This window comes from Acipenser ruthenus, chromosome 38, assembly GCF_902713425.1.
Source record: "Acipenser ruthenus chromosome 38, fAciRut3.2 maternal haplotype, whole genome shotgun sequence".
Lineage (NCBI taxonomy): Eukaryota > Metazoa > Chordata > Actinopteri > Acipenseriformes > Acipenseridae > Acipenser > Acipenser ruthenus.
Window position 1 is genome coordinate 5643160 of NC_081226.1, and position 20801 is coordinate 5663960.

Consider the following 20801-nt stretch of genomic DNA (forward strand, 5'->3'; position numbering starts at 1 on the left):
AAGTCTGCACAGCCCTGAACGCAGCTGCGCATGCGCAGCACGTCAGATAAGTACGCAGCTGCGCATGCGCAGCACTTCAGCTAAAAGTACGCAGCTGTGCATGCGCAGCACTTCAGCAAAAAGTATGCAGCTGCACATGCGCATGTGTTCACCGTTCAAAACTGCATTTAACCATTTACATGCGCACAAGGACACCAAAAATGAAACGTCTGCGCAGCTAAGTACGCAGCTGCGCATGCGCAGCACTTCAGCTAAAAGTATGCAGCTGCGCATGCGCATGGGTTCACCGTTGACCATTTACATGCGCACAAGACACCAAAAATGAAAAGTCTGCACAGCCCTGAACGCAGCTGCGCATGCGCAGCACTTCAGCTAAGTACGCAGCTGCGCATGCGCAGCACTTCAGCTAAAAGTACGCAGCTGTGCATGCGCAGCACTTCAGCAAAAAGTATGCAGCTGCACATGCGCATGTGTTCACCGTTGACCATTTACATGCGCACAAGACACCAAAAATGAAAAGTCTGCACAGCCCTGAACGCAGCTGCGCATGCGCAGCACTTCAGCTAAGTACGCAGCTGCGCATGCGCAGCACTTCAGTAAAAGTATGCAGCTGCGCATGCGCAGCACTTCAGCAAAAAGTATGCAGCTGCACATGCGCATGTGTTCACTGGTCAAAACTGCATTTGACCATTTACATGCGCACAAGGACACCAATAATGAAAAGTCTGCGCAGCCCTGAACGCAGCTGCACATGCGCAGCACTTCAGCTAAGTACGCAGCTGCGCATGCGCAGCACTTCAGCTAAAAGTACGCAGCTGCGCATGCGCATGTGTTCACCGTTGACCATTTACATGCGCACAAGACACCAAAAATGAAAAGTCTGCGCAGCCCTGAACGCAGCTGCGCATGCGCAGCACTTCAGCTAAGTACACAGCTGCGCATGCGCAGCACTTCAGCTAAAAGTACGCAGCTGTGCATGCGCAGCACTTCAGCAAAAAGTATGCAGCTGCACATGCGCATGTGTTCACTGTTCAAAACTGCATTTGACCATTTACATGCGCACAAGGACACCAAAAATGATACATCTGCGCAGCCCTGAACGCAGCTGCTCATACGCAGCATTTCAGCTAAGTACGCAGCTGCGCATGCGCATGTGTTCACCGTTCAAAACTGCATTTGACCATTTACATGTGCACAAGGACACCAAAAATGAAAAGTCTGCGCAGCCCTGAACGCAGCTGCGCATGTGCAGCATTTCAGCTAAGTACGCAGCTGCGCATGCGCAGCACTTCAGCTAAAAGTACGCAGCTGCGCATGCGCAGCACATCAGCAAAAAGTATGCAGCTGCACATGTGCATGTGTTCACCGTTCAAAACTGCATTTGACCATTTACATGCGCACAAGGACACCAAAAATGAAAAGTCTGCTCAGCCCTGAACGCAGCTGCGCATGCGCAGCACTTCAGCTAATTACGCAGCTGCGCATGCGCAGCACTTCAGCTAAAAGTAAGCAGCTGCACATGTGCATGTGTTCACCGTTCAAAACTGCATTTAACCATTTACATGCGCACAAGACACCAAAAATGAAAAGTCTGCGCAGCCCTGAACGCAGCTAAGTACGCAGCTAAGTACGCAGCTGCGCATGCGCAGCACTTCAGCTAAAAGTACGCAGCTGCGCATGCGCAGCACTTCAGCTAAAAGTATGTAGCTGCGCATGCGCATGTGTTCACCGTTGACCATTTATATGCGCACAAGACACCAAAAATGAAAAGTCTGCGCAGCCCTGAACGCAGCTGCGCATGTGCAGCACTTCAGCTAAGTACGCAGCTGCGCATGCGCAGCACTTCAGCTAAAAGTATGCAGCTGCGCATGAGCAGCACATCAGCAAAAAGTATGCAGCTGCACATGCGCATGTGTTCACCGGTCAAAACTGCATTTGACCATTTACATGCGCACAAGGACACCAAAAATGAAAAGTCTGCGCAGCCCTGAACGCAGCTGCGCATGCGCAGCACTTCAGCTAAGTACACAGCTGCGCATGCGCAGCACTTCAGCTAAAAGTACGCAGCTGCGCATGCGCAGCACTTCAGCAAAAAGTATGCAGCTGCACATGCGCATGTGTTCACCGTTCAAAACTGCATTTGACCATTTACATGCGCACAAGGACACCAAAAAGGATACGTCTGCGCAGCACTGAACGCAGCTGCTCATACGCAGCATTTCAGCTAAGTAAGCAGCTGCGCATGCGCATGTGTTCACCGTTCAAAACTGCATTTGACCATTAACATGTGCACAAGGACACCAAAAATGAAAAGTCTGCACAGCCCTGAACGCAGCTGCGCATGCTCAGCACTTCAGCTAAGTACGCAGCTGTGCATGCGCAGCACTTCAGCTAAAAGTACGCAGCTGCGCGTGCGCATGTGTTCACCGTTGACCATTTACATGCGCACAAGACACCAAAAATGAAAAGTCTGCGCAGCCCTGAACGCAGCTGCGCATGTGCAGCACTTCAGCTAAGTACGCAGCTGCGCATGCGCAGCACTTCAGCTAAAAGTACGCAGCTGCGCATGCGCATGTGTTCACCGTTGACCATTTACATGCGCACAAGACACCAAAAATGAAAAGTCTGCGCAGCCCTGAACGCAGCTGCGCATGCGCAGCACTTCAGCTAAGTACACAGCTGCGCATGCGCAGCACTTCAGCGAAAAGTACGCAGCTGCGCATGCGCAGCACTTCAGCAAAAAGTATGCAGCTGCACATGCGCATGTGTTCACCGTTCAAAACTGCATTTGACCATTTACATGCGCACAAGGACACCAAAAATGAAACGTCTGCGCAGCCCTGAACGCAGCTGCTCATACGCAGCATTTCAGCTAAGTAAGCAGCTGCGCATGCGCATGTGTTCACCGTTCAAAACTGCATTTGACCATTAACATGTGCACAAGGACACCAAAAATGAAAAGTCTGCACAGCCCTGAACGCAGCTGCGCATGCTCAGCACTTCAGCTAAGTACGCAGCTGTGCATGCGCAGCACTTCAGCTAAAAGTACGCAGCTGCGCGTGCGCATGTGTTCACCGTTGACCATTTACATGCGCACAAGACACCAAAAATGAAAAGTCTGCGCAGCCCTGAACGCAGCTGCGCATGTGCAGCACTTCAGCTAAGTACGCAGCTGCGCATGCGCAGCACTTCAGCTAAAAGTACGCAGCTGCGCATGCGCAGCACATCAGCAAAAAGTATGCAGCTGCACATTTGCATGTGTTCACCGGTCAAAACTGCATTTGACCATTTACATGCGCACAAGGACACCAAAAATGAAAAGTCTGCTCAGCCCTGAACGCAGCTGCGCATGCGCAGCACTTCAGCTAAGTACGCAGCTGCGCATGCGCAGCACTTCAGCTAAAAGTAAGCAGCTGCGCATGCGCATGTGTTCACCGTTGTCCATTTACATGCGCACAAGACACCAAAAATGAAAAGTCTGCGCAGCCCTGAACGCAGCTGCGCATGCGCAGCACTTCAGATAAGTACGCAGCTGCGCAAGCGCAGCACTTCAGCTAAAAGTACGCAGCTGTGCATGCGCAGCACTTCAGCAAAAAGTATGCAGCTGCACATGCGCATGTGTTCACCGTTCAAAACTGCATTTAACCATTTACATGCACACAAGGACACCAAAAATGAAACGTCTGCGCAGCTAAGTACGCAGCTGCGCATGCGCAGCACTTCAGCTAAAAGTATGCAGCTGCGCATGCGCATGTGTTCACCGTTGACCATTTACATGCGCACAAGACACCAAAAATGAAAAGTCTGCACAGCCCTGAACGCAGCTGCGCATGCGCAGCACTTCAGCTAAGTACGCAGCTGCGCATGCGCAGCACTTCAGCTAAAAGTACGCAGCTGTGCATGCGCAGCACTTCAGCAAAAAGTATGCAGCTGCGCATGCGCATGTGTTCACCGTTGACCATTTACATGCGCACAAGACACCAAAAATGAAAAGTCTGCACAGCCCTGAACGCAGCTGCGCATGCGCAGCACTTCAGCTAAGTACGCAGCTGCGCATGCGCAGCACTTCAGTAAAAGTATGCAGCTGCGCATGCGCAGCACTTCAGCAAAAAGTATGCAGCTGCACATGCGCATGTGTTCACCGGTCAAAACTGCATTTGACCATTTAAATGCGCACAAGGACACCAAAAATGAAAAGTCTGCGCAGCCCTGAACGCAGCTGCACATGCGCAGCACTTCAGCTAAGTACGCAGCTGCGCATGCGCAGCACTTCAGCTAAAAGTACGCAGCTGCGCATGCGCATGTGTTCACCGTTGACCATTTACATGCGCACAAGACACCAAAAATGAAAAGTCTGCGCAGCCCTGAACGCAGCTGCGCATGCGCAGCACTTCAGCTAAGTACACAGCTGCGCATGCGCAGCACTTCAGCTAAAAGTACGCAGCTGTGCATGCGCAGCACTTCAGCAAAAAGTATGCAGCTGCACATGCGCATGTGTTCACCGTTCAAAACTGCATTTGACCATTTACATGCGCACAAGGACACCAAAAATGATACGTCTGCGCAGTCCTGAACGCAGCTGCTCATACGCAGCATTTCAGCTAAGTACGCAGCTGCGCATGCGCATGTGTTCACCGTTCAAAACTGCATTTGACCATTTACATGTGCACAAGGACACCAAAAATGAAAAGTCTGCGCAGCCCTGAACGCAGCTGCGCATGTGCAGCATTTCAGCTAAGTACGCAGCTGCGCATGCGCAGCACTTCAGCTAAAAGTACGCAGCTGCGCATGCGCAGCACATCAGCAAAAAGTATGCAGCTGCACATGTGCATGTGTTCACCGTTCAAAACTGCATTTGACCATTTACATGCGCACAAGGACACCAAAAATGAAAAGTCTGCTCAGCCCTGAACGCAGCTGCGCATGCGCAGCACTTCAGCTAAGTACGCAGCTGCGCATGCGCAGCACTTCAGCTAAAAGTAAGCAGCTGCACATGTGCATGTGTTCACCGTTCAAAACTGCATTTAACCATTTACATGCGCACAAGACACCAAAAATGAAAAGTCTGCGCAGCTAAGTACGCAGCTGCGCATGCGCAGCACTTCAGCTAAAAGTATGCAGCTGCGTATGCGCATGTGTTCACCGTTGACCATTTACATGCGCACAAGACACCAAAAATGAAAAGTCTGCACAGCCCTGAACGCAGCTGCGCATGCGCAGCACTACAGCTAAGTACGCAGCTGCGCATGCGCAGCACTTCAGCTAAAAGTATGCAGCTGTGCATGCGCAGCACTTCAGCAAAAAGTATGCAGCTGCACATGCGCATGTGTTCACTGTTGACCATTTACATGCGCACAAGACACCAAAAATGAAAAGTCTGCACAGCCCTGAACGCAGCTACGCATGTGCAGCACTTCAGCTAAGTACGCAGCTGCGCATGCGCAGCACTTCAGCTAAAAGTATGCAGCTGCGCATGCGCAGCACTTCAGCAAAAAGTATGCAGCTGCACATGCGCATGTGTTCACCGGTCAAAACTGCATTTGACCATTTACATGCGCACAAGGACACCAAAAATGAAAAGTCTGCGCAGCCCTGAACGCAGCTGCACATGCGCAGCACTTCAGCTAAGTACGCAGCTGCGCATGCGCAGCACTTCAGCTAAAAGTACGCAGCTGCGCATGCGCATGTGTTCACCGTTGACCATTTACATGCGCACAAGACACCAAAAATGAAAAGTCTGCGCAGCCCTGAACGCAGCTGCGCATGCGCAGCACTTCAGCTAAGTACACAGCTGCGCATGCGCAGCACTTCAGCTAAAAGTACGCAGCTGTGCATGCGCAGCACTTCAGCAAAAAGTATGCAGCTGCACATGCGCATGTGTTCACCGTTCAAAACTGCATTTGACCATTTACATGCGCACAAGGACACCAAAAATGATACGTCTGCGCAGCCCTGAACGCAGCTGCTCATACGCAGCATTTCAGCTAAGTACGCAGCTGCGCATGCGCATGTGTTCACCGTTCAAAACTGCATTTGACCATTTACATGTGCACAAGGATACCAAAAATGAAAAGTCTGCACAGCCCTGAACGCAGCTGCGCATGCTCAGCACTTCAGCTAAGTACGCAGCTGTGCATGCGCAGCACTTCAGCTAAAAGTACGCAGCTGCGCGTGCGCATGTGTTCACCGTTGACCATTTACATGCGCACAAGACACCAAAAATGAAAAGTCTGCGCAGCCCTGAACGCAGCTGCGCATGTGCAGCATTTCAGCTAAGTACGCAGCTGCGCATGCGCAGCACTTCAGCTAAAAGTGCGCAGCTGCGCATGCGCAGCACATCAGCAAAAAATATGCAGCTGCACATGTGCATGTGTTCACCGGTCAAAACTGCATGTGACCATTTACATGCGCACAAGGACACCAAAAATGAAAAGTCTGCTCAGCCCTGAACGCAGCTGCGCATGCGCAGCACTTCAGCTAAGTACGCAGCTGCGCATGCGCAGCACTTCAGCTAAAAGTAAGCAGCTGCGCATGCGCATGTGTTCACCGTTGACCATTTACATGCGCACAAGACACCAAAAATGAAAAGTCTGCGCAGCCCTGAACGCAGCTGCGCATGCGCAGCACTTCAGCTAAGTACGCAGCTGCGCATGCGCAGCACTTCAGCTAAAAGTACGCAGCTGTGCATGCGCAGCACTTCAGCAAAAAGTATGCAGCTGCACATGTGCATGTGTTCACCGTTCAAAACTGCATTTAACCATTTACATGCGCACAAGGACACCAAAAATGAAACGTCTGCGCAGCTAAGTACGCAGCTGCGCATGCGCAGCACTTCAGCTAAAAGTATGCAGCTGCGCATGCGCATGTGTTCACCGTTGACCATTTACATGCGCACAAGACACCAAAAATGAAAAGTCTGCACAGCACTGAACGCAGCTGCGCATGCGCAGCACTTCAGCTAAGTACGCAGCTGCGCATGCGCAGCACTTCAGCTAAGTACACAGCTGCGCATGCGCAGCACTTCAGGTAAAAGTACGCAGCTGCGCATGCGCATGTGTTCACCGTTGACCATTTACATGCGCACAAGACACCAAAAATTTAAAGTCTGCGCAGCCCTGAACGCAGCTGCGCATGCGCAGCACTTCAGCTAAGTACGCAGCTGCGCATGCGCAACACTTCTGCTAAAAGTACGCAGCTGCTCATGCGCAGCACTTCAGCTAAAAGTACGCAGCTGCACATGCGCATGTGTTCATCGTTCAAAACTGCATTTGACCATTTACATGCGCACAAGGACACCAAAAATGAAACGTCTGCGCAGCCCTGAACGCAGCTGCGCATACGCAGCACTTCAGCTAAGTACGCAGCTGCGCATGCGCAGCACTTCAGCTAAAAGTATGCAGCTGCGCATGCGCATGTGTTCACCGTTGACCATTTATATGCGCACAAGACACCAAAAATGAAAAGTCTGCGCAGCCCTGAACGCAGCTGCGCATGCGCAGCACTTCAGCTAAGTACGCAGCTGCGCATGCGCAGCACTTCTGCTAAAAGTACGCAGCTGCTCATGCGCAGCACTTCAGCTAAAAGTACGCAGCTGCACATGCGCATGTGTTCACCGTTCAAAAATGCATTTGACCATTTACATGCGCATAAGGACACCAAAAATGAAAAGTCTGCGCAGCCCTGAACGCAGCTGCGCATACGCAGCAATTCAGCTAAGTACGCAGCTGCGCATGCGCAGCACTTCAGCTAAAAGCATGCAGCTGCGCATGCGCATGTGTTCACCGTTGACCATTTACATGTGCACAAGACACCAAAAACGAAAAGTCTGCGCAGCCCTGAACGCAGCTGCGCATGCGCAGCACTTCAGCTAAGTACGCAGCTGCGCATGTGCAGCACTTCTGCTAAAAGTACGCAGCTGCGCATGCGCATGTGTTCACCGTTCAAAACTGCATTTGACCATTTACATGCGCACAAGGACACCAAAAATGAAAAGTCTGCGCAGCCCCGAACGCAGCTGCGCATGCGCAGCACTTCAGCTAAGTACGCAGCTGCGCATGCGCAGCACTTCAGGTAAAAGTACGCAGCTGCGCATGTGCATGTGTTCACCGTTGACCATTTACATGCGCACAAGACACCAAAAATGAAAAGTCTGCGCAGCCCTGAACGCAGCTGCGCATGCGCAGCACTTCAGCTAAGTACGCAGCTGCGCATGCGCAGCACTTCTGCTAAAAGTACGCAGCTGCTCATGCGCAGCACTTCAGCTAAAAGTACGCAGCTGCACATGCGCATGTGTTCACCGTTGACCATTTACATGCGCACAAGACACCAAAAATGAAAAGTCTGCGCAGCCCTGAACGCAGCTGCGCATGCGCAGCACTTCAGCTAAGTACGCAGCTGCGCATGCGCAGCACTTCTGCTAAAAGTACGCAGCTGCTCATGCGCAGCACTTCAGCTAAAAGTACGCAGCTGCACATGCGCATGTGTTCACCGTTCAAAAATGCATTTGACCATTTACATGCGCATAAGGACACCAAAAATGAAAAGTCTGCGCAGCCCTGAACGCAGCTGCGCATACGCAGCACTTCAGCTAAGTACGCAGCTGCGCATGCGCAGCACTTCAGCTAAAAGTATGCAGCTGCGCATGCGCATGTGTTCACCATTGACCATTTACATGTGCACAAGACACCAAAAACGAAAAGTCTGCGCAGCCCTGAACGCAGCTGCGCATGCGCAGCACTTCAGCTAAGTACGCAGCTGCGCATGTGCAGCACTTCTGCTAAAAGTACGCAGCTGCTCATGCGCAGCACTTCAGCTAAAAGTACGCAGCTGCACATGCGCATGTGTTCACCGTTCAAAACTGCATTTGACCATTTACATGCGCACAAGGACACCAAAAATGAAAATTCTGCGCAGCACTGAACGCAGCTGCGCATGCGCAGCACTTCAGCTAAGTACGCAGCTGCGCATGCGCAGCACTTCAGCTAAAAGTACGCAGCTGCGCATGCTCAGCACTTCAGCAAAAAGTATGCAGCTGCACATGCGCATGTGTTCACCGTTCAAAACTGCATTTGACCATTTACATGCGCACAAGGACACCAAAAATGAAACGTCTGCGCAGCCCTGAACGCAGCTGCGCATACGCAGCACTTCAGCTAAGTATGCAGCTGCGCATGCACAGCACTTCAGCTAAAAGTATGCAGCTGCGCATGCGCATGTGTTCACCTTTGACCATTTACATGCACACAAGACACCAAAAATGAAAAGTCTGCGCAGCCCTGAACGCAGCTGCGCATGCGCAGCACTTCAGCTAAGTACGCAGCTGCGCATGCGCAGCACTTCAGCTAAAAGTACGCAGCTGCTCATGCGCAGCACTTCAGCTAAAAGTACGCAGCTGCACTTGCGCATGTGTTCACCGTTCAAAACTGCATTTGACCATTTACATGCCCACAAGGACACCAAAAATGAAACGTCTGCGCAGCCCTGAACGCAGCTGCGCATACGCAGCACTTCAGCTAAAAGTATGCAGCTGCGCATGCGCATGTGTTCACCGTTGACCATTTACATGCACACAAGACACCAAAAATGAAAAGTCTGCGCAGCCCTGAACGCAGCTGCGCATGCGCAGCACTTCAGCTAAGTACGCAGCTGCGCATGCGCAGCACTTCAGCTAAAAGTACGCAGCTGCCCATGCGCAGCACTTCAGCTAAAAGTACGCAGCTGCACTTGCGCATGTGTTCACCGTTCAAAACTGCATTTGACCATTTACATGCGCACAAGGACACCAAAAATGAAAAGTCTGCGCAGCCCTGAACGCAGCTGCGCATACCCAGCACTTCAGCTAAAAGTATGCAGCTGCGCATGCGCATGTGTTCACCTTTGACCATTTACATGCACACAAGACACCAAAAATGAAAAGTCTGCGCAGCCCTGAACGCAGCTGCGCATGCGCAGCACTTCGGCTAAGTACGCAGCTGCGCATGCACAGCACTTCAGCTAAAAGTATGCAGCTGCTCATGCGCAGCACCAGCTAAAAATACGCAGCTGCACTTGCGCATGTTTTCACCGTTCAAAACTGCATTTGACCATTTACATGCGCACAAGGACACCAAAAATGAAAAGTCTGCGCAGCCCTGAACGCAGCTGCGCATGCGCAGCACTTCAGCTAAGTACGCAGCTGCGCATGCGCAGCACTTCACCTAAAATTACGCAGCTGCGCATGCGCATGTGTTCACCGTTGACCATTTACATGCGCACAAGACACCAAAAATGAAAAGTCTGCGCAGCCCTGAACGCAGCTGCGCATGCGCAGAACTTCAGCTAAGTACGCAGCTGCGCATGCGCAGCACTTTAGCTAAAAGTACGCAGCTGCGCATGCGCAGCACTTCAGCAAAAAGTATGCAGCTGCGCATGCGCATGTGTTCACCGTTGACCATTTACATGCGCACAAGGACACCAAAAATGAAATGTCTGAGCAGCCCTGAACACAGCTGCGCATGCGCAGCACTTCAGCTAAAAGTATGCAGCTGCGCATGCGCATGTGTTCACCGTTGACCATTTACATGCGCACAAGACACCAAAAATGAAAAGTCTGCGCAGCCCTGAACGCAGCTGCGCATGCGCAGCACTTCAGCTAAGTACGCAGCTGCGCATGCGCAGCACTTCTGCTAAAAGTACGCAGCTGCTCATGCGCAGCACTTCAGCTAAAAGTATGCAGCTGCACTTGCGCATGTGTTCACCGTTCAAAACTGCATTTGACCATTTACATGCGCACAAGGACACCAAAAATGAAAAGTCTGCGCAGCCCTGAACGCAGCTGCGCATGCGCAGCACTTCAGCTAAGTATGCAGCTGCGCATGCGCAGCACTTCAGGTAAAAGTACGCAGCTGCGCATGCGCATGTGTTCACCGTTGACCATTTACATGCGCACAAGACACAAAAAATGAAAAGTCTGCGCAGCCCTGAACGCAGCTGCGCATGCGCAGCACTTCAGCTAAGTACGCAGCTGCGCATGCGCAGCACTTCTGCTAAAAGTACGCAGCTGCTCATGCGCAGCACTTCAGCTAAAAGTACGCAGCTGCACATGCGCATGTGTTCACCGTTCAAAACTGCATTTGACCATTTACATGCGCACAAGGACACCAAAAATGAAACGTCTGCGCAGGCCTGAACGCAGCTGCGCATACGCAGCACTTCAGCTAAGTACGCAGCTGCGCATGCGCAGCACTTCAGCTAAAAGTACGCAGCTGCGCATGCGCATGTGTTCACCGTTGACCATTTACATGTGCACAAGACACCAAAAACGAAAAGTCTGCGCAGCCCTGAACGCAGCTGCGCATGCGCAGCACTTCAGCTAAGTACGCAGCTGCGCATGCGCAGCACTTCTGCTAAAAGTACGCAGCTGCTCATGCGCAGCACTTCAGCTTAAAGTACGCAGCTGCACATGCGCATGTGTTCACCGTTCAAAACTGCATTTGACCATTTACATGTGCACAAGACACCAAAAATGAAAAGTCTTCGCAGCACTGAACGCAGCTGCGCATGCGCAGCACTTCAGCTAAGTACGCAGCTGCGCATGCGCAGCACTTCAGCTAAAAGTATGCAGCTGCGCATGCGCATGTGTTCACCGTTGACCATTTACATGTGCACAAGACACCAAAAACGAAAAGTCTGCGCAGCCCTGAACGCAGCTGCGCATGCGCAGCACTTCAGCTAAGTACGCAGCTGCGCATGCGCAGCACTTCTGCTAAAAGTACGCAGCTGCTCATGCGCAGCACTTCAGCTAAAAGTACGCAGCTGCACATGCGCATGTGTTCACCGTTCAAAAATGCATTTAACCATTTACATGCGCACAAGGACACCAAAAATGAAAAGTCTGCGCAGCCCTGAACGCAGATGCGCATACGCAGCACTTCAGCTAAGTACGCAGCTGCGCATGCGCAGCACTTCAGCTAAAAGTATGCAGCTGCGCATGCGCATGTGTTCACCGTTGACCATTTACATGCGCACAAGACACCAAAAATGAAAAGTCTGCGCAGCCCTGAACGCAGCTGCGCATGCGCAGCACTTCAGCTAAGTACGCAGCTGCGCATGCGCAGCACTTCTGCTAAAAGTACGCAGCTGCTCATGCGCAGCACTTCAGCTAAAAGTACGCAGCTGCACATGCGCATGTGTTCACCGTTCAAAACTGCATTTGACCATTTACATGCGCAGAAGGACACCAAAAATGAAAAGTCTGCGCAGCCCTGAACGCAGCTGGGAATGCGCAGCACTTCAGCTAAGTACGCAGCTGCGCATGCGCAGCACTTCAGGTAAAAGTACGCAGCTGCGCATGCGCATGTGTTCACCGTTGACCATTTACATGCGCACAAGACACAAAAAATGAAAAGTCTGCGCAGCCCTGAACGCAGCTGCGCATGCGCAGCACTTCAGCTAAGTACGCAGCTGCGCATGCGCAGCACTTCTGCTAAAAGTACGCAGCTGCTCATGCGCAGCACTTCAGCTAAAAGTACGCAGCTGCACATGCGCATGTGTTCACCGTTCAAAACTGCATTTGACCATTTACATGCGCACAAGGACACCAAAAATGAAACGTCTGCGCAGGCCTGAACGCAGCTGCGCATACGCAGCACTTCAGCTAAGTACGCAGCTGCGCATGCGCAGCACTTCAGCTAAAAGTACGCAGCTGCGCATGCGCATGTGTTCACCGTTGACCATTTACATGTGCACAAGTCACCAAAAACGAAAAGTCTGCGCAGCCCTGAACGCAGCTGCGCATGCGCAGCACTTCAGCTAAGTACGCAGCTGCGCATGCGCAGCACTTCTGCTAAAAGTACGCAGCTGCTCATGCGCAGCACTTCAGCTTAAAGTACGCAGCTGCACATGCGCATGTATTCACCGTTCAAAACTGCATTTGACCATTTACATGTGCACAAGACACCAAAAATGAAAAGTCTTCGCAGCACTGAACGCAGCTGCGCATGCGCAGCACTTCAGCTAAGTACGCAGCTGCGCATGCGCAGCACTTCAGCTAAAAGTATGCAGCTGCGCATGCGCATGTGTTCACCGTTGACCATTTACATGTGCACAAGACACCAAAAATGAAAAGTCTGCGCAGCCCTGAACGCAGCTGCGCATGCGCAGCACTTCAGCTAAGTACGCAGCTGCGCATGCGCAGCACTTCTGCTAAAAGTACGCAGCTGCTCATGCGCAGCACTTCAGCTAAAAGTACGCAGCTGCACATGCGCATGTGTTCACCGTTCAAAAATGCATTTAACCATTTACATGCGCACAAGGACACCAAAAATGAAAAGTCTGCGCAGCCCTGAACGCAGATGCGCATACGCATCACTTCAGCTAAGTACGCAGCTGCGCATGCGCAGCACTTCAGCTAAAAGTATGCAGCTGCGCATGCGCATGTGTTCACCGTTGACCATTTACATGCGCACAAGACACCAAAAATGAAAAGTCTGCGCAGCCCTGAACGCAGCTGCGCATGCGCAGCACTTCAGCTAAGTACGCAGCTGCGCATGCGCAGCACTTCTGCTAAAAGTACGCAGCTGCTCATGCGCAGCACTTCAGCTAAAAGTACGCAGCTGCACATGCGCATGTGTTCACCGTTCAAAACTGCATTTGACCATTTACATGCGCACAAGGACACCAAAAATGAAAAGTCTGCGCAGCCCTGAACGCAGCTGCGCATGCGCAGCACTTCAGCTAAGTACGCAGCTGCGCATGCTTAGCACTTCAGCTAAAAGTACGCAGCTGCACATGCGCATGTGTTCACCGTTGACCATTTACATGTGCACAAGACACCAAAAATGAAAAGTCTGCGCAGCACTGAACGCAGCTGCGCATGCGCAGCACTTCAGCTAAGTACGCAGCTGCGCATGCGCAGCACTTCAGCTAAAAGTATGCAGCTGCGCATGCGCAGCACTTCAGCAAAAAGTATGCAGCTGCACATGCGCATGTGTTCACCGTTCAAAACTGCATTTGACCATTTACATGCGCACAAGGACACCAAAAATGAAACGTCTGCGCAGCCTTGAACGCAGCTGCGCATACGCAGCACTTCAGCTAAGTATGCAGCTGCGCATGCACAGCACTTCAGCTAAAGGTATGCAGCTGCGCATGCGCATGTGTTCACCTTTGACCATTTACATGCACACAAGACACCAAAAATGAAAAGTCTGCGCAGCCCTGAACGCAGCTGCGCATGCGCAGCACTTCAGCTAAGTACGCAGCTGCGCATGCGCAGCACTTCAGCTAAGTACGCAGCTGCGCATGCGCAGCACTTCAGCTAAAAGTACGCAGCTGCTCATGCACAGCACTTCAGCTAAAAGTACGCAGCTGCACATGCGCATGTGTTCACCGTTCAAAACTGCATTTGACCATTTACATGTGCACAAGGACACCAAAAATGAAAATTCTGTGCAGCCCTGAATGCAGCTGCGCATGCGCAGCACTTCACCTAAGTACGCAGCTGCGCATGCGCAGCACTTCAGCTAAAAGTACGCAACTGCGCATGCGCATGTGTTCACCGTTGACCATTTACATGCACACAAGACACCAAAAATGAAAAGTCTGCGCAGCCCTGAACGCAGCTGCGCATGCACAGCACTTCAGCTAAGTACGCAGCTGCGCATGCGCAGCACTTCAGCTAAAAGTACGCAGCTGCTCATGCGCAGCACTTCAGCTAAAAGTACGCAGCTGCACTTGCACATGTGTTCACCGTTCAAAACTGCATTTGACCATTTACATGCGCACAAGGACACCAAAAATGAAAAGTCTGCGCAGCCCTGAACGCAGCTGCGCATACCCAGCACTTCAGCTAAAAGTATGGAGCTGCGCATGCGCATGTGTTCACCTTTGACCATTTACATGCACACAAGACACCAAAAATGAAAAGTCTGCTCAGCCCTGAACGCAGCTGCGCATGCGCAGCACTTCAGCTAAGTACGCAGCTGCGCATGCGCAACACTTCAGCTAAAAGTACGCAGCTGCTCATGCGCAGCACCAGCTAAAAATACGCAGCTGCACTTGCGCATGTGTTCACCGTTCAAAACTGCATTTGACCATTTACATGCGCACAAGGACACCAAAAATGAAATGTCTGAGCAGCCCTGAACACAGCTGCGCATACGCAGCACTTCAGCTAAAAGTATGCAGCTGCGCATGCGCAGCACTTCAGCTAAAAGTACGGAGCTGCGCATGTGCATGTGTTCACCGTTGACCATTTACATGCACACAAGACACCAAAAATGAAAAGTCTACGCAGCCCTGAACGCAGCTGCGCATGCGCAGCACTTCAGCTAAGTACGCAGCTGCGCATGCGCAGCACTTCAGTTAAAAGTGCGCAGCTGCTCATGCGCAGCACTTCAGCTAAGTACGCAGCTGCGCATGCGCAGCACTTCAGCTAAAAGTACGCAGCTGCTCATGCGCAGCACTTCAGCTAAAAGTACGCAGCTGCACTTGCGCATGTGTTCACCGTTCAAAACTGCATTTGACCATTTACATGCCCACAAGGACACCAAAAATGAAAAGTCTGCGCAGCCCTGAACGCAGCTGCACATGCGCAGCACTTCAGCTAAGTACGCTGCTGCGCATGCACAGCACTTCAGCTAAAGGTATGCAGCTGCGCATGCGCATGTGTTCACCTTTGACCATTTACATGCACACAAGACACCAAAAATGAAAAGTCTGCGCAGCCCTGAACGCAGCTGCGCATGCGCAGCACTTCAGCTAAGTACGCAGCTGCGCATGCGCAGCACTTCAGCTAAAAGTACGCAGCTGCTCATGCGCAGCACTTCAGCTAAAAGTACGCAGCTGCACTTGCGCATGTGTTCACCGTTCAAAACTGCATTTGACCATTTACATGCCCACAAGGACACCAAAAATGAAAAGTCTGCGCAGCCCTGAACGCAGTTGCACATGCGCAGCACTTCAGCTAAGTACGCTGCTGCGCATGCACAGCACTTCAGCTAAAAGAACGCAGCTGCGCATGCGCATGTGTTCACCATTGACCATTTACATGCGCACAATACACCAAAAATGAAAAGTCTGCGCAGCCCTGAACGCAGCTGCGCATGCGCAGCACTTCAGCTAAGTACGCAGCTGCGTATGCGCAGCACTTCAGCTAAAAGTACGCAGCTGCTCATGCGCAGCACCAGCTAAAAATACGCAGCAGCACTTGCGCATGTGTTCACCGTTCAAAACTGCATTTGACCATTTACATGCGCAGAAGGACACCAAAAATGAAATGTCTGAGCAGCCCTGAACACAGCTGCGCATACGCAGCACTTCAGCTAAAAGTATGCAGCTGCGCATGCGCAGCACTTCAGCTAAAAGTACGGAGCTGCGCATGCGCATGTGTTCACCGTTGACCATTTACATGCACACAAGACACCAAAAATGAAAAGTCTACGCAGCCCTGAACGCAGCTGCGCATGCGCAGCACTTCAGCTAAGTACGCAGCTGCGCATGCGCAGCACTTCAGTTAAAAGTGCGCAGCTGCTCATGCGCAGCACTTCAGCTAAAGATATGCAGCTGCACATGTGCATGTGTTCACCGTTCAAAACTGCATTTGACCATTTACATGCGCACAAGGACACCAAAAATGAAAAGTCTGCGCAGCCCTGAAAGCAGCTGCGCACGCGCAGCACTTCAGCTAAGTACGCAGCTGCGCATGCACAGCACTTCAGCTAAAGGTACGCAGCTGCGCATGCGCATGTGTTCACCGTTGACCATTTACATGCGCACAAGACACCAAAAATGAAAAGTCTGCGCAGCCCTGAACACAGCTGCGCATGCGCAGCACTTCAGCTAAGTACGCAGCTGCGCATGCACAGCACTTCAGCTAAAAGTACGCAGCTGCTCATGCGCAGCACTTCATCTAAAAGTACGCAGCTGCACATGCGCATGTGTTCACCGTTCAAAACTGCATTTGACCATTTACATGCGCACAAGGACACCAAAAATGAAACGTCTGCGCAGCCCTGAACGCAGCTGAGCATACGCAGCACTTCAGCTAAGTACGCAGCTGCGCATGCGCAGCACTTCAGCTAAAAGTATGCAGCTGCCTATGCGCATGTGTTCACCGTTGACCATTTACACGCGCACAAGACACCAAAAATGAAAAGTCTGCGCAGCCCTGAACGCAGCTGCGCATGCGCAGCACTTCAGCTAAGAACGTAGCTGCGCATGCGCAGCACTTCAGCTAAAAGTACGCAGCTGCGCATGCGCAGCACTTCAGCTAAAATTATGCAGCTGCACGTGCGCATGTGTTCACCGTTCAAAACTGAATGTGACCATTTACATGCGCACAAGGACACCAAAAATTAAAAGTCTGCGCAGCCCTGAACGCAGCTGCGCATGCGCAGCACTTCAGCTAAGTACGCAGCTGCGCATGCGCATGTGTTCACCGTTGACCATTTACATGCGCACAAGACACCAAAAATAAAAAGTCTGCGCAGCCCTGAACGCAGCTGCGCATGCGCAGCACTTCAGCTAAGTACGCAGCTGCGCATGCGCAGCACTTCAGCTAAAAGTACGCAGCTGCTCATGCGCAGCACTTCAGCTAAAAGTACGCAGCTGCACATGCGCATGTGTTCACCGTTCAAAACTGCATTTGACCATTTACATGCGCACAAGGACACCAAAAATGAAAAGTCTGCGCAGCCCTGAACGCAGCTGCGCATATGCAGCACTTCAGCTAAGTACGCAGCTGCGCATGCGCAGCACTTCAGCTAAAAGTACACAGCTGCGCATGCGCAGCACTTCAGCTAAAGATATGCAGCTGCACATGCGCATGTGTTCACCGTTCAAAACTGCATTTGACCATTTACATGTGCACAAGGACACCAAAAATGAAAAGACTGCGCAGCCCTGAACGCAGCTGCGCATGCGCAGCACTTCAGCTAAGTACGCAGCTGCGCATGCGCAGCACTTCAGCTAAAAGTACGCAGCTGCGCATGCGCATGTGTTCACCGTTGACCATTTACATGCGCACAAGACACCAGAAATGAAAAGTCTGCGCAGCCCTGAACGCAGCTGCGCATGCGCAACACTTCAGCTAAGTAAGCAGCTGCGCATGCGCAGCACTTCAGCTAAAAGTACGCAGCTGCACATGCGCATGTGTTCACCGTTCAAAACTGCATTTGACCATTTACATGCGCACAAGGACACCAAAAATGAAACGTCTGCGCATCCCTGAACGCAGCTGCGCATACGCAGCACTTCAGCTAAGTACGCAGCTGCGCATGCGCAGCACTTCAGCTAAAATTATGCAGCTGCGCATGCGCATGTGTTCACCGTTGACCATTTACACGCGCACAAGACACCAAAAATTAAAAGTCTGCGCAGCCCTGAACGCAGCTGCGCATGCGGAGCACTCCAGCTAAGTACGCAGCTGCGCATGCACAGCACTTCAGCTACAAGTACGCAGCTGCGCATGCGCAGCACTTCAGCTAAAAGTATGCAGCTGCACGTGCGCATGTGTTCACCGTTCAAAACTGAATTTGACCATTTACATGCGCACAAGGACACCAAAAATGAAACGTCTGCGCAGCCCTGAACGCAGCTGAGCATACGCAGCACTTCAGCTAAGTACGCAGCTGCGCATGCGCAGCACTTCAGCTAAAAGTATGCAGCTGCCTATGCGCATGTGTTCACCGTTGACCATTTACACGCGCACAAGACACCAAAAATGAAAAGTCTGCGCAGCCCTGAACGCAGCTGCGCATGCGCAGCACTTCAGCTAAGAACGCAGCTGCGCATGCGCAGCACTTCAGCTAAAAGTACGCAGCTGCGCATGCGCAGCACTTCAGCTAAAATTATGCAGCTGCACGTGCGCATGTGTTCACCGTTCAAAACTGAATGTGACCATTTACATGCGCACAAGGACACCAAAAATTAAAAGTCTGCGCAGCCCTGAACGCAGCTGCGCATGCGCAGCACTTCAGCTAAGTACGCAGCTGCGCATGCGCATGTGTTCACCGTTGACCATTTACATGCGCACAAGACACCAAAAATAAAAAGTCTGCGCAGCCCTGAACGCAGCTGCGCATGCGCAGCACTTCAGCTAAGTACGCAGCTGCGCATGCGCAGCACTTCAGCTAAAAGTACGCAGCTGCTCATGCGCAGCACTTCAGCTAAAAGTACGCAGCTGCACATGCGCATGTGTTCACCGTTCAAAACTGCATTTGACCATTTACATGCGCACAAGGACACCAAAAATGAAAAGTCTGCGCAGCCCTGAACGCAGCTGCGCATATGCAGCACTTCAGCTAAGTACGCAGCTGCGCATGCGCAGCACTTCAGCTAAAAGTACACAGCTGCGCATGCGCAGCACTTCAGCTAAAGATATGCAGCTGCACATGCGCATGTGTTCACCGTTCAAAACTGCATTTGACCATTTACATGTGCACAAGGACACCAAAAATGAAAAGACTGCGCAGCCCTGAACGCAGCTGCGCATGCGCAGCACTTCAGCTAAGTACGCAGCTGCGCATGCGCAGCACTTCAGCTAAAAGTACGCAGCTGCGCATGCGCATGTGTTCACCGTTGACCATTTACATGCGCACAAGACACCAGAAATGAAAAGTCTGCGCAGCCCTGAACGCAGCTGCGCATGCGCAACACTTCAGCTAAGTAAGCAGCTGCGCATGCGCAGCACTTCAGCTAAAAGTACGCAGCTGCACATGCGCATGTGTTCACCGTTCAAAACTGCATTTGACCATTTACATGCGCACAAGGACACCAAAAATGAAACGTCTGCGCATCCCTGAACGCAGCTGCGCATACGCAGCACTTCAGCTAAGTACGCAGCTGCGCATGCGCAGCACTTCAGCTAAAATTATGCAGCTGCGCATGCGCATGTGTTCACCGTTGACCATTTACACGCGCACAAGACACCAAAAATTAAAAGTCTGCGCAGCCCTGAACGCAGCTGCGCATGCGGAGCACTCCAGCTAAGTACGCAGCTGCGCATGCACAGCACTTCAGCTACAAGTACGCAGCTGCGCATGCGCAGCACTTCAGCTAAAAGTATGCAGCTGCACGTGCGCATGTGTTCACCGTTCAAAACTGAATTTGACCATTTACATGCGCACAAGGACACCAAAAATGAAAAGTCTGCGCAGCACTGAACGCAGCTGCGCATGCGCAGCACTTCAGCTAAGTACGCAGCTGCGCATGCGCAGCTCTTCAGCTAAAAGTACGCAGCTGCGCATGCGCAGCACTTCAGCAAAAAGTATGCAGCTGCACATGATCATGTGTTCACCGTTCAAAACTGCATTTGACCATTTACATGCGCACAAGGACACCAAAAATGAAAATCCTGCGCAGCCCTGAACGCAGCTGCGCATGCGCAGCACTTCAGCTAAGTACGCAGCTGCGCATGCGCAGCACTTCAGCTAAAAGTACGCAGCTGCGCATGCGCAGCACTTCAGCTAAAAGTATGCAGCTGCATGTGCGCATGTGTTCACCGTTCAAAATTGAATTTGAACATTTACATGCGCACAAGGACACCAAAAATGAAAAGTCTGCGCAGCCCTGAACGCAGCTGCGCACGCACAGCACTTCAGCTAAGTACGCAGCTGCGCATGCGCAGCACTTCAGCTAAAAGTACGCAGCTGCGCATGCGCATGTGTTCACAGTTGACCATTTACACGCGCACAAGACACCAAAAATGAAAAGTCTGCGCAGCCCTGAACGCAGCTGCGCATGCGCAGCACTCCAGCTAAGTACGCAGCTGCGCATGCGCAGCACTTCAGCTAAAAGTACGCAGCTGCGCATGCGCAGCACTT